This window comes from Tinamus guttatus, unplaced genomic scaffold (assembly GCF_059628265.1).
Source record: "Tinamus guttatus ecotype Peru unplaced genomic scaffold, ASM5962826v1 Tinamus_guttatus_pri_ptg000451l, whole genome shotgun sequence".
Lineage (NCBI taxonomy): Eukaryota > Metazoa > Chordata > Aves > Tinamiformes > Tinamidae > Tinamus > Tinamus guttatus.
The window spans coordinates 3,956,468-3,968,621 of NW_028288985.1; positions in this window are offsets into that span (position 1 = coordinate 3,956,468).

A 12,154-nucleotide genomic window follows, 5' to 3' on the forward strand; every position below is an offset into this window, starting at 1 on the left:
ATATTGTGCCAATACTGAGCTAATACTATTAGTTCAAGCTTCTTAAATTATCAAGCATTATCAAAACAGACAAGGTCATTGTTTTATCTGCAATAAAGTCAAAGGAATTGCCAGAGATATAGCAATAGTATTACACATATAATTACTACCGTGGTAATTTATTCAATAAAGCTCTCTTTTAATTACAGGAACTATTACATTGAATGATGTGTTGGGCATGATTTATATCTCAGATGTAAATATTCAGAAATAAGCCTCCTGTAATGAAAGCAACTCTTAGCTTTTCTGCATTTGCATTAGACTTCAGAGTGCTGATGCAACAGAAAGGAACCACCAGTGGGTCCCATAACTGCTAAATATTCGATGCAGCAGATGATTTATAGACATAAAAGAAGATGGCTCAAACAGTGTACTCTAAAATAGCACTATATATATCTATTAATTGTCCTGGCTTCACCACTGGCATAAGTATTTCATACAGCACAGGAAAAATGAACAGTCGGGGCTGTAATCATTTTGGAAACACTTACTGTAGCCTAGCAGAAATGTGATTCATCAGAGGCAGTACCAAATGTCCGATACCTGGCATGGAGATGCAGGAGATCCTTGGACTCTCAAGGAAACTCTGGTTCCAACCAGGAGATAGGACAAAGCTGCAGGCATTTTTCCGGTGAAACTTCAAAGGCCAAAAACTTAGAGGACTTACTTCTTAAATATTCTGGCCAAATGTCTGTCTTTTTTTTTTTTTTTTTTTTTTTTTTTTTGCTACCCAACAAAATCTGGGACATGCTCTTTGCTCCAGCTTGTATTTAATTAGAGAAATCACAGCCATTTTCTGTTCTGAAGCTTCTTTACCCCTCAGGACCGTGGCCTTCATCCACCAGTTCCTGACACAAGCCCGCAGTGAATTTGTGTGATTGCCTGTCGCCTGCACTGTGCTCCTTTGGGTTATCATTTGCCAACAAACACACCTAAAGTTGAACTGGTAGAGCAATTCTGTCTGTAAAACCTCATTTCATCTTGTACCTGAGTCCTGTGGTTGTGTGAAAGTGGATGGAGACTGCAGCAGCTCATGAGCCGCAGGCGTGGGACGGTGCTGAGCGGTGTGAGGCCACTGCCTAGGCCTCCTCTGCCCCTCCTCTGTTTTAGTACCAAAGACATTGCAAATCACTCTAGTGCTTACATATTTTCTCCACAGATCTTAGAGCTTTCTGAAAAAACAGTAGAGTTAGACATTTTGTATTTGCAAGCAACACATCTTCCAACAACCATGCTCACTTCTTTTACAACAGATTTAAACAGCAGCAAAAAAGTCAGACCCAATCAGGCCCTAAACATATCGAGTTTGAATGAAATGATGAAATGTTCATAAAAGCTGCAGCTTTCTAAAGAGACATCTTTCTCTTGAAAAGTGTTGGCAAATTGATAATACAGGTATTATTCAGCACTCTGCATGTATGCTGATACTGAAAACTGATATCAAAGCTGCTGTCTTTATTGACATCGTGACAAATACTTTGCTCTCTAAAAATATTGTTGGAGAGTAGCTGAAAATATTATCTATTTCTTGCTCTAGCTTTGTAAAATCTCATTTTTAGAAATTCTTCAAAATTCTCTATATTCAAGCTTCTTTAAAAGAAAAAAAAAACACACACACACACACAAAAAAAAAAAAAAAAAAAAGAATGCAGCTCTTTCACAGTAGCACGTAATGAAATAAAGTCATCAAGGAGTCCCCTGGTGATTTCTGAATGATTTTATTTAGGAACAAAGACCTTGAGCAGACAATTGGGTCCGTGTGACCTGTCTCTACAGTCACGGGCACCGTCTGTGGCTGCCCTGCTCTCCATGCCCTGCACACAAGCCTGGTAAGAGGTCGTACAGGCTGGCAGAAAGCAACTCTCATATAAACGGTTGCCGTTACATGCTGCAACAGGCGTGACCCCAAAGGGAGGGTGCGCTGCTGAATGTCACTGCGGACTAAAGCCTGAAGCCTACCTCAATAGGAGCCTGGCAGTCAACAACTTACTACCTGTGTTGTCCTTTCTCATACACTGAAAATAATACTGTAAATGCAAGGAAAAAGCATTACTTCTCCCAGTGCTGACAAGTAAAGTCATCTCTGAAGATAAATAGAGTTTTCAGAGTTTTAAACTATTTGCCCCCATGGAGGCAAAACCCCCAAGCTCCTCGCTAGGCAGCAAGCACTCGCCCCAGCCCCGTTGTGCTTTCAATCTTTCCTAAATATATCCGTACAAAGTTCTCCCATTTTGAGGGAATCCGAACTGACATCCAGATGCCCAGTCCATTTTAGTGTGGTGTTACCCAGTGACATTTTATCCCAGTCAACTCTTTAATCTAATTTGGCTAAGATGGAGAAACCTTGCACTCTTTACAGATTGATCCTCTTCAAACGCAGCACATACGTTAATATTTTACAAGTCACATAAATACACTACTTTCCATTTTTCTTCTTCACTCCTGCACGAAAGAAGATGCTGTTACCAATTTACACTTCTGAGCTCTCTCCGTAGAGGTCAGGCATAAATTCCCAGCACTGTAGCTGAGCCCTGTCCAAATACCTGCCCTCCCTCCCAGGGTTCCCGCCCAAGCTCCAGAAATGGCATATGCTGCTCATCAGCTTGGCATGCAACTTTCATCATCATTTTAACTCACATTCAGCTACAACACTTGATTATTAAAATTGGTAATTGCTCATTTGTTCTAGAAAATACACGCACCGGAGGTCCTGTGCGATAGCTTATTGCAGCGACTGCCTGTTACTAAGAAACAAGTTGTAATGTAACTACTGACGTGTGAAACCCCTGCCAGGAAGAAAATGCTCCCTACATATGGTCACAGTCTTCAGCAATTAATAGTCAGCAGCCAGGACAGTGCACCTTAAGCCTGTAGAGGATTAGCAGAGTATCAGGCCCTTTAGGACGGAGTATTCAAAATGCACCGAGTTGTTGCTGGTGGAGCAGCTCTCCCAGGCCTGGGCTCGGTTATCCACAACAGGTCCCTTTGCCCAGCTCAGGTTCAGCTCTGCTCCCTGTTGCAGCACCACCAGCTCAGGACACACTCCTGCAGGTTTATTGGCTTTGTGCATGCATAGGGTAGGAGACGTAGCTTGGCTGAGGGAGTACCTCTCTGGCTACATTTGCAGAGGGTATAAGGGCTTGATGTTGCTCTTAAAAATTTAACTAAAGGCCGCTTGCAGACAGATTTTCTTTTACAGCTAATGGGTCAGGCATAAATAGTGAGTCAGAGCCTCAGAAACGAACGACTTCTCGATGGGCTCTGACAGCTACACAGTTGCCCATTTCCTGGTAGATGCAGTTATCAAATCCCTTTATCATCTCTCTCTCTGTAGTTGAACAAGCCTTGCTCTTGCTCATTGACTTGTTTTTATCATTACTGCCTGCCTTATTTTCTCTGTCGAAAATTATCTAAACTGCTGCATGGTGGATCATTTCAAACATAATTAGTCAACTGGGCTTACTGTGAAATCCAGTATTTCCGTGAGAAATTATTTTTAACTTTTTGCTGCACAACCATTTGGAACCCAGCTGTCCCAAGTGCCCAGAATGCTCTGTTCGTCCCCTCTCCTTTGGCCTGGAACACACAGCAGGTGCTGTGCAGGGCTCATCCCTTGGCATGGGCTACCTTATACATCAAGTAATTGCTCAGATACCATGAAAACATGTTTGTGTTTAATATTCCAGCCCAACTACAGAGCTTCTGCAGCAAGGCTTTTGATCAGGCTCTCTGATCCGTATTGTTTAATGACCCACGAGCATATTGGCTAGTGCTGTGAGCCAGCCGCACTCACTCAAATCCCAGTGGCCCTGGAAAGCAAAGAAATGCAGAGCAAACACCCGAGCTGCCCAAGGAGACAACACATCCCTGCCAGTAAGCACGGGAGAAGCCTGGTTTTGTTGGAATTTCTGAGGAGGGTGAAATAAAACTGCTGTCAGCACTCCTTGTGCACAGGGATTCCCAAAAGTCATGCTTCATTACATGCTTAGGTGTTCAGCTTGGGAACTGAACTGCTTATCCTTTATGGGAGAGATCCGTGATTGTGACGGGGCGCCGTGCTAACCCCGCTGGCCCTGCAGACTGTCCTGTGTGCGTAAAGGGATTATAAATCTTGGCAATCTTCTGTATATCTGGGGGGTAACATTCTATTTCTGCACTACAGAGTTCTTGTAAAACAGGCTATATATAACAATAAATCTGTTTATTTTTGCTCTGGTTCTTCCATCACTTTCTGACTGGTTCTGTCTTGTCTTTGAAAGCACTTGATTGTACCATTCTCTCTGTTTTCAGCATCATAAAATGAAATGCACCTCATTGATCAAAAGATGACCTCTATCCTGTGCCTCTTAGATTAGAGATAACAGCAGGCTGCCGTCTAACTGAGAAATAATTTCTTCAGCTCCTTCAGTTTGTCTTTATTATGATTGCTTCCTAAAATATCATTTAAGAAGTGGAATGGAAAACAAATGAGAATATTTTCTCTCACTGTGTGTATTTTGTCTTAGCAGGAAACACGCACACACATGTTCACACACACGATAGCACACAGTGGCTTAGAATAGTTCATTTTTCCTCTGGAAGATGAAGAAAATATTTAACTCTAGGTGGCCAATAGGAAGAAAGTGATAAAATGGGTAGACGTAATACCTGTTTTTTGCCTAGAAGGCTTTATGCTTTAAAACAGGAAAAAATGGTAGATTTACATTCATGTGAAATTTAAACTGTGTATATTTAGGGACAAATCTCTAAATATCAGCATCAAAGATCACGTTAGGATGTATTATCACATCCTGCACTCTCGCACATGGTAGAGTGGTTTATACCAAGCATGAAAGACTCATCATACAATATGAGTAACAACATGTTTTCACCATCAGGTTTTTTGAAGCGTTATTCCGGACAGCCGCTTACAGTGGGGAATGGAAGCAGGACCTTCTCCTGAACAAGTTACCTGGGAGGTGCTTTGCAGCAGTTAGGAGCCGAGCAACGTTCAGCCCAAAGTCAGCATAAATGCCCATCTTGCTGCTGTTCCAGGCCTGCGGCTCAGCTGCAGGCGAGGTCGCAGCCGGCAGCAAATGCTGCGCTTTGCTGGGAGCATCCCGGGCCTTTGCCAGGGAATGGCCTTTCTCGGGGACGTGCTGGGCCCAGCAAGTCTCTCCCGGGCTCATCATCCTTCACTTCACCATATTGAAGAATGAGCTCTTTAGAAATAAAATGAACTTTTCTTTTTCTTTTCCCCAACAAAACTTTGAGTGCCTGAGACACCAGAATGAGTTTTTGACAGCTGACCTTATTTTATCAAGTAATATATCATCAAAGCAACACAAGTCCGATAGTGTAATACACTAGTAGACATGAAATATTACACAAATACATCATCCAAGTAATGCTGTTTTTATGATGTGTTTGCTCTAATATACGCTACCCTGCAGAAACCCTTGCAAGTGAACTGGACTTTTCTTGCTTTATTTAAGGAACTAAAGAGAGAGACTCTGCAGAACTGCTTAAAGATGGAGAGAGAGGCGAGCAGGTTTCTGCCCGGCTGCAGCAGGTGCTGCCATATGCTTTCAGGTGACACAACTAAAGATGTTAAAAAAGCAGTTTGAATGTAAGCACTGGAAGGCTAATAAAAGTAGAGAGTAGCTCCCTTGATTGCTTTGCTCAAGGAAATACATGACTTTAGTCACCTCGCAAGGGTCCCAACAGAGCATGCCACCAATCCCATGGTTTTAGCATGTTTGAGATTGCCTGCATGTAACTGTGAGCATGGACAACCTCAGACACCTATGATTAGATTGGAGTGCAAGAAATTTAAGTTACGATTACAAAGCGGAGCATGAAAAGAAACACCAGTAGCAATTCTGCAAGAAGGAGACACCTTCAGCAAGATAAGGGATCAAATGCAAGAAAGTTTAACCATAAAACACATTGGTTACATTTTGGTCATAGCTGAGAAACAGCCCCTAAAACCTTCATTCAAATCTACCACAGCTTCTTTACACATGACTGACCAGGTGAAACCTCTGAACAAATATTAGCATTCAGAGGCTTGAAAACTCAGAGCAGATTCCCAGGACAAAAGAGGAGCCATTTCTCAAGGTCAGTCTCAGTCACACAGTCATGACATAAGGATAGCAAGAAGATCTTGGAGTTAGGAAAATGTTGGATGGGAATTTCCTTACCTTTTTCTTCCTTGAAAAGAAATATGTTGACACAGAGGCCTTCAAGGCTGGGATCACCCTGGGCTGAGAAACCACTATAAGTTGGTCAATTACCTTGTACTAAAATAAGACAAATAATTCGGGAAACCTGTTCTGCACAGAGCTTTCTTCACCCTTTAACATGTCCCTGAATTTCTCTGTATCATGTATTCCCTCTCTCCAAAAAAAAAAAGACGGAGTGAGTTAATAACATTGTTCTTCTTTAGGGTCTACAGACCTAAAGTCTTTGATGGTCAAAGTTGCTTTGAGATAAAACCAGATGGTTAATCCATAAGGCAGTTGCAGTGCAGAGCCTTTTCGTTGTTTCAGTCAATTTTATCCTGTCTGCAGTTTTTAAAACTAGTCAAAGTGCACAGCTAGATCAACAGACACATTCGCTGTGCAGTGTTGGCTCTGCAGTGCTAGTATTGGCTGTCGTATGACATTTTATATAACAATATTTATGTAAACAAAGTTCCCGTAATTTCTAGGTTATCTGATGCTCCAACAAATTTAAAAGCAGTGATTCCATTTTCTTCCTTATCAACTTAAAGCTTGTGATGAATCAAGCAATATCAGAGAAGGTAAATGGTGCCCCTGTTTACTTACAGTTTACATGCCCGCAGCCGATGCACCTCATGCAGGAATTGACCTTTAGAAGAACTGGAGCAGCACATTATTTTTGCAGCGGTAAAATTGATGGAAATTGATGATGCCTGAAAAACACACAATTATAGTGTCTTGATTAAAAATGGAGCACATTTCAATGAACTTTTTCCCTTCTTTGTATGATTATGATACACAAGTACTAACATTAATGGTATTTTTTTATATAATGAACCATAAAATTACAGTTGGCAGTCAAGAGCACTCTAGCAGATAAGTAAGGCAATTTTCCTCATCATTTTTCCCTTTGTTGTCAATCTTGTTGCATAGCCCATTGCCTTTTCAATGAGCTGTAATGTGAATATTCAAGATCTTGCTTTTCCCCGGTGTATATATTCCAGCTGAAATAATTCAGTTCCATGCCACCCATTATAATAGGTTTATATTAAGTAAACTTAGTATTTTTAAGTTTCCCACTAATCTGAAGTTCTAAAATTTGTCTGCACAATGGCTGGAAGAATAGAGGTGTTTAAATTGTGCAGGTTTTATGCCAATCAGCAAAATTGGTTATTGAGCTTGCTGTGCAAACATACTTAAAAGTTGAGTTTTGGTTTTGCACTACTAATGTCTTTCCCTCTCTACAGTCGGTTTTATGAAGTTTAGACATGTTTGAATACTTAGCCATCTAAGCCTGACAATCCAATTAACTACCAGTTTAGAGTGAACCGAGTTACAAGCAGCACATTACAGCTATTAGCTCCCATAATAAAGCATTTTAGGGAGCATTTGACTCCATGCCATTTCTAAGTGTCTGGCAATTTACAACTTTTGATGTAAATTACAGTTACTGTAGTACAAGAGACAAGTAAAGTGTTGCGTGACCTCATATTTGTCTTACATGGAATAAAATGGCAATAAAGATGAATATGCTTTACGGTTTAGACTCGTTTGAAAGTAAAGATCTGAAAGGCTCTGGAGAGGCGTTATTGCTGTCATCTCCCACCACATGTAAACAAATGGCTATCAGAAATCCCAGCTTTCCAGTGCTGCAGCAGCAGGGTGACATCCAGGCGCCCCTAGTCTGGCCGCCTGCACAGCCCATGGTAGCTGTCCAAAAAAGTTGCTTTTCAAATCAAGTTAGACAACATTACTTCTGCATCCCCATAGCTGCAGGATTTGCTCAGAGCACTGAGCAGTCAGGGAAGGGGATGATGCAGAGAGCTCAGACTTGATAAGGATCGACACTCAACGTCACCACAAGTGCAGAGACATGAGAACCCAGCCTGGGGGCTCTGTGCCACCTGAAGGTCACTCTGATTTTAGGTTTGCATGAACTGCCAGTTGTTCCCTGATTCCCACTCAAATCTTTGCTGATTATCTTACTAACCTTTCCTTAGCGGTTGCTGCTTTCCTGGGACAGATGTTCTTTCTGCATTATCTAAAGGTGAAGGTGTTGGGTTTTTTTTTTTTTCTTTTTCTTTTTTTTTTTTAATACAAAGCATCTGGTAAGCTCTAAAAATAGCAATAACACAAGTAGGCAAAAATGTGTTCGCTATCTGTTCATGAAAAGGAACTTCAGTTCTAAAAGACAACCCTAAAAGTAGCATCAGTAACTCATAGACACAGCTCATAGCACAACTCAGCTACCAAGCGCAAGATCCTGCCTCCCTTTGGGGAGTTATTCCTGGCTTCACACTTATTCACATTAATTCTATCAAAATTCTGTGATCTCATCCCTTCACTGTTTCTCACCAACTATGAAACAAATAACAATCATCATGCCTCAGGAAAAGCAAAATTAGCAGTTGTGTAATGCTAATGAAATATTTCCCACTTAGGGAAAAGTTACAGACCCTTCCATAAAATTTCCTTGCAGAAAGCTAAGAATGTGCAAGATTATTCTGGATAAGGAATTTGTTTTTTTTAAAAAAAAAAGTCTCTCAAAGAGAGATTTTTGTAACTTTATAAGTTTTAGTCAGTAAAGGTAAGTAAACATTAGGTCTTGTTACTTTTTGTCAAACAAGTATACACTAGGAAATGAAGTAAGAAAAATAATCTAGGAGTTCAAGATAAAAACAATGACAACCCTTGTTTTCATTTCAGATGTTCATCACTATATCAAACACAGCGCTGCAAAAACAGATCTTTGGCAAAAGAAAGAGAGAGAAATAGAGAAAGGCCTCCTATCGGGCTGATTTAAGTGTCTTTTAAGTACCCAACTTATTCAAATTTAGGTCTATATTCTGTTATTTAGATAGAATAAATTCTTATAGAATTCAACAGGGAAATAAACCACACACACGGTATGTCAGCTTTTGATACTTATCCATATATCTTTCATATAGACGGTGGTAGCTAATCTTGGCTCAGAAAGCTCTGAAAAAATAAAATCTGGGGTTGAGAAATGAAGAGTGTCAGGTTTGCAGTGAGCTAATGTGGCAGAAGGTCAAGGTTGAGGAATCAGTGCCGGGCTAATGCTGCGAACGTGCCCAGCACAGCGCTCCCGAGGAGAGAAAAACAGAGACCGTCAGCCAATGCGAGTCTAAGCAATGGCACAATTTAAAGTGGAGGGAATCATAATCTGAAGCAATTTGTTTCACACTGTACAATCATGATAAGGAAAAATCTCAATTTTTCTCTATCAAGTTGAGGTGTAAATAGGAATTTCAGCCAGAGATCTGTTTGTCATCAGAATAATAGTCACACTTCAAGGGATCCTTAATAATAACAGCCCCATTTTAACCTTGGTGGTACAACAGATATGAGAACAAAATTTTGTCTTTGTTTTGTAGAGGTAAATAAAATATTGCCGGTTGTACTGACCATCATATGCTGGAGACAATCAAGAACAGGTAGTAAAATACTCATCCAGGGGATGTTGTGCTTAGTCGCAAGTCAAAGGATTTTCCAAAACCAAATCGTTATGTATCCTTTAATGAGGTAAATTATCTTTGCAATCTATCTGTAGAAATCAAATTAAACATAGGGGGAGATGCACATTTTCCTCATAAATGATCTTCCCAAGTCAGAAGCATCTAATCTCTTGGCCTTTAAAAATAAAATATCTAAAGGAGAATGGAAGAACCATAATTTCTCATAGATTTACTGATGTTGGGTCTTCTGTTCTATTAAAGACATTATAGACACCTTTGCTTGGTACCATACCAGTTGAGTGCAAAAAAGCAAAGACCTTGCAAACAGAAAATTAAAAAATTGGATTGTAATGTGTATGTTTCACTACATAAAAAATGTTAAAGTAATAGTACGTGCTAAAGCGATAAAACGAAAGAAATTGAAACTGTAAGTTCTCACTGATCTGCTCTGTAACTTCACTCTTCAATTATGGATTTTTATTTCAGGTTTTTCATGAATCTCTAATCTTATGATTTTCCTCTCCCATTTCCCAGATTTTAATGAGTCTATCAAGACATTTGTACAGCACTGAAGAGAAGGTTATGCAAAGTCTGAAGTGAATTCAAATTGATTTTGAGTACGACTCATTTTGACTTAATATGCATCTCCTTCGACTCAGAATGGCTTGTTACTACCACCTCACATTTCCAATTTTGTACAAGCTGTAGTTAAATAAAACAGGTTCCTATTAGCCTGAGTGGTTAATAATTCAAGGACCAATCCTGTTCCCATTAATGCCAATGGGAGCTACTTGCTATTGACTCCAAAGGGAAGAGGTGTGAACGCAGTGTGTCTATCAGATCCACTCTATTAGCAGGCTGCACATTCCTAAAAAGGCAGAGACCCTGTCACAGAGCTGGTAGTTTGCAGAGATCTTAGTTCTGGGAAACTCTGAGACTAAATCTTTATAGTAAGAATAGTTTTCTTAAACAGAAATATTCCCCAGACAGCTCTCTGCAGGTTCCTTGCTGTTGCTTCACTGGTGGAGCAGCATCTCCAAGACACTAGAGTTGTGATGGCCAAGAATGAAGGACTCCTTCTCTCCACAAATTTCTCATACTTCCCTAAGCCTGTGGTCCACAGTCCTGACAGGTACCTTGCAGTTGGATTTTAATTCCTGAGTTCATACACACTGAGTAATTCTGTTAACTTCTTGCACGTTGCACTCTTATGTCTAAATGAAATAGTTCACTGCTTGTATGTAAAAAACAGAACAACCAAACTTTACTGTAATGGCTTCCCATATATCGTATTTTTTTAACTATTAGGTCAAAAGAATACTTTAAATCATAACAAAAATCTTCAACAAATTACAGTTCTGTATTCAGAGTTCCCAAGAACATATCACAAATGTTAGTGTGAGTATAGCTTCGTAGAATAAAAAAAAATCTGAAGCAAAAAGAATGCACATTAGTATCTTATATTTGTTTTCTTTCAGCTTCAGTTGTAGGGTAGAAAATGGCAAAAACATCTGCCCTTGACAGACCTGTAGACAGTGGTCAGTACTTACGGTAGAGTTGTATTGGGTAGAACTAGTGAAATCCATGGTATTATTCATGTGTTTGAAGTGCTGCATGCAAATTACGGTGCAGGTGGGCACTACGGGTGGCAAAGCAAAAGGAAATGCCCACGTGCAGCTCCCGCTGCCTGCCCAGCCTTCGCCACGACCCCCATCAGCAGACAGACACATTTTCAGGTGCAGTGTGTCCATGCATATCTGATTAGTAAGTGAACTTTCAAGGAAGTTCCTCACAGGGAGCAAAACCACTGGCAAGTCAATATCGGTTGCAGCTATAAAAATAAAAAGAGGAAGACAAAAGAGATTCCAAAATTAGACTGTGTTTTTAAAACATGGCTCACAAAATGATTTTTAGGCTGTGTTGGTGTAAACCAACTGATGCTATTGAGAGAGCAATGATAGACTATTGACTTACATTGGGAAGGATCCAGCCCGTGTATATCACTTATCTCTCAATGGAATTTAAGCCCTCTAAGGTCACAGAGAATAGATTCTATAAAACTAAACCTAAAAAGTGTATTATTTCTCAGAGGACAAAATTGCAACAAGCGTTACCTGATGGCAAAAATCCAATTATTGTAGTAAAGGTTGTGCTCAGTTATTTCTCACTTCATGTCAAAGCAAACTTTAAAATGAGGTGCATGGGAACTCTGTTACTCTACCTTTACTGACACCTCAGCTTACAGCCTGTGCTGTTTTTGTTGTTAGCAAGACAACAGAGGAGGAAAAATCTGAAGGCTAATGTCATCAAGTGCTGGCCGAGAATGTGATATATAGATTTTTTTAGTACTTCTCAAGAACTGCAAAGAAAAGTTTAGCATAGATTGGATCAAATATATATTTTTCTTTGGTGACAGAAATAGTTATCTTTATTGAA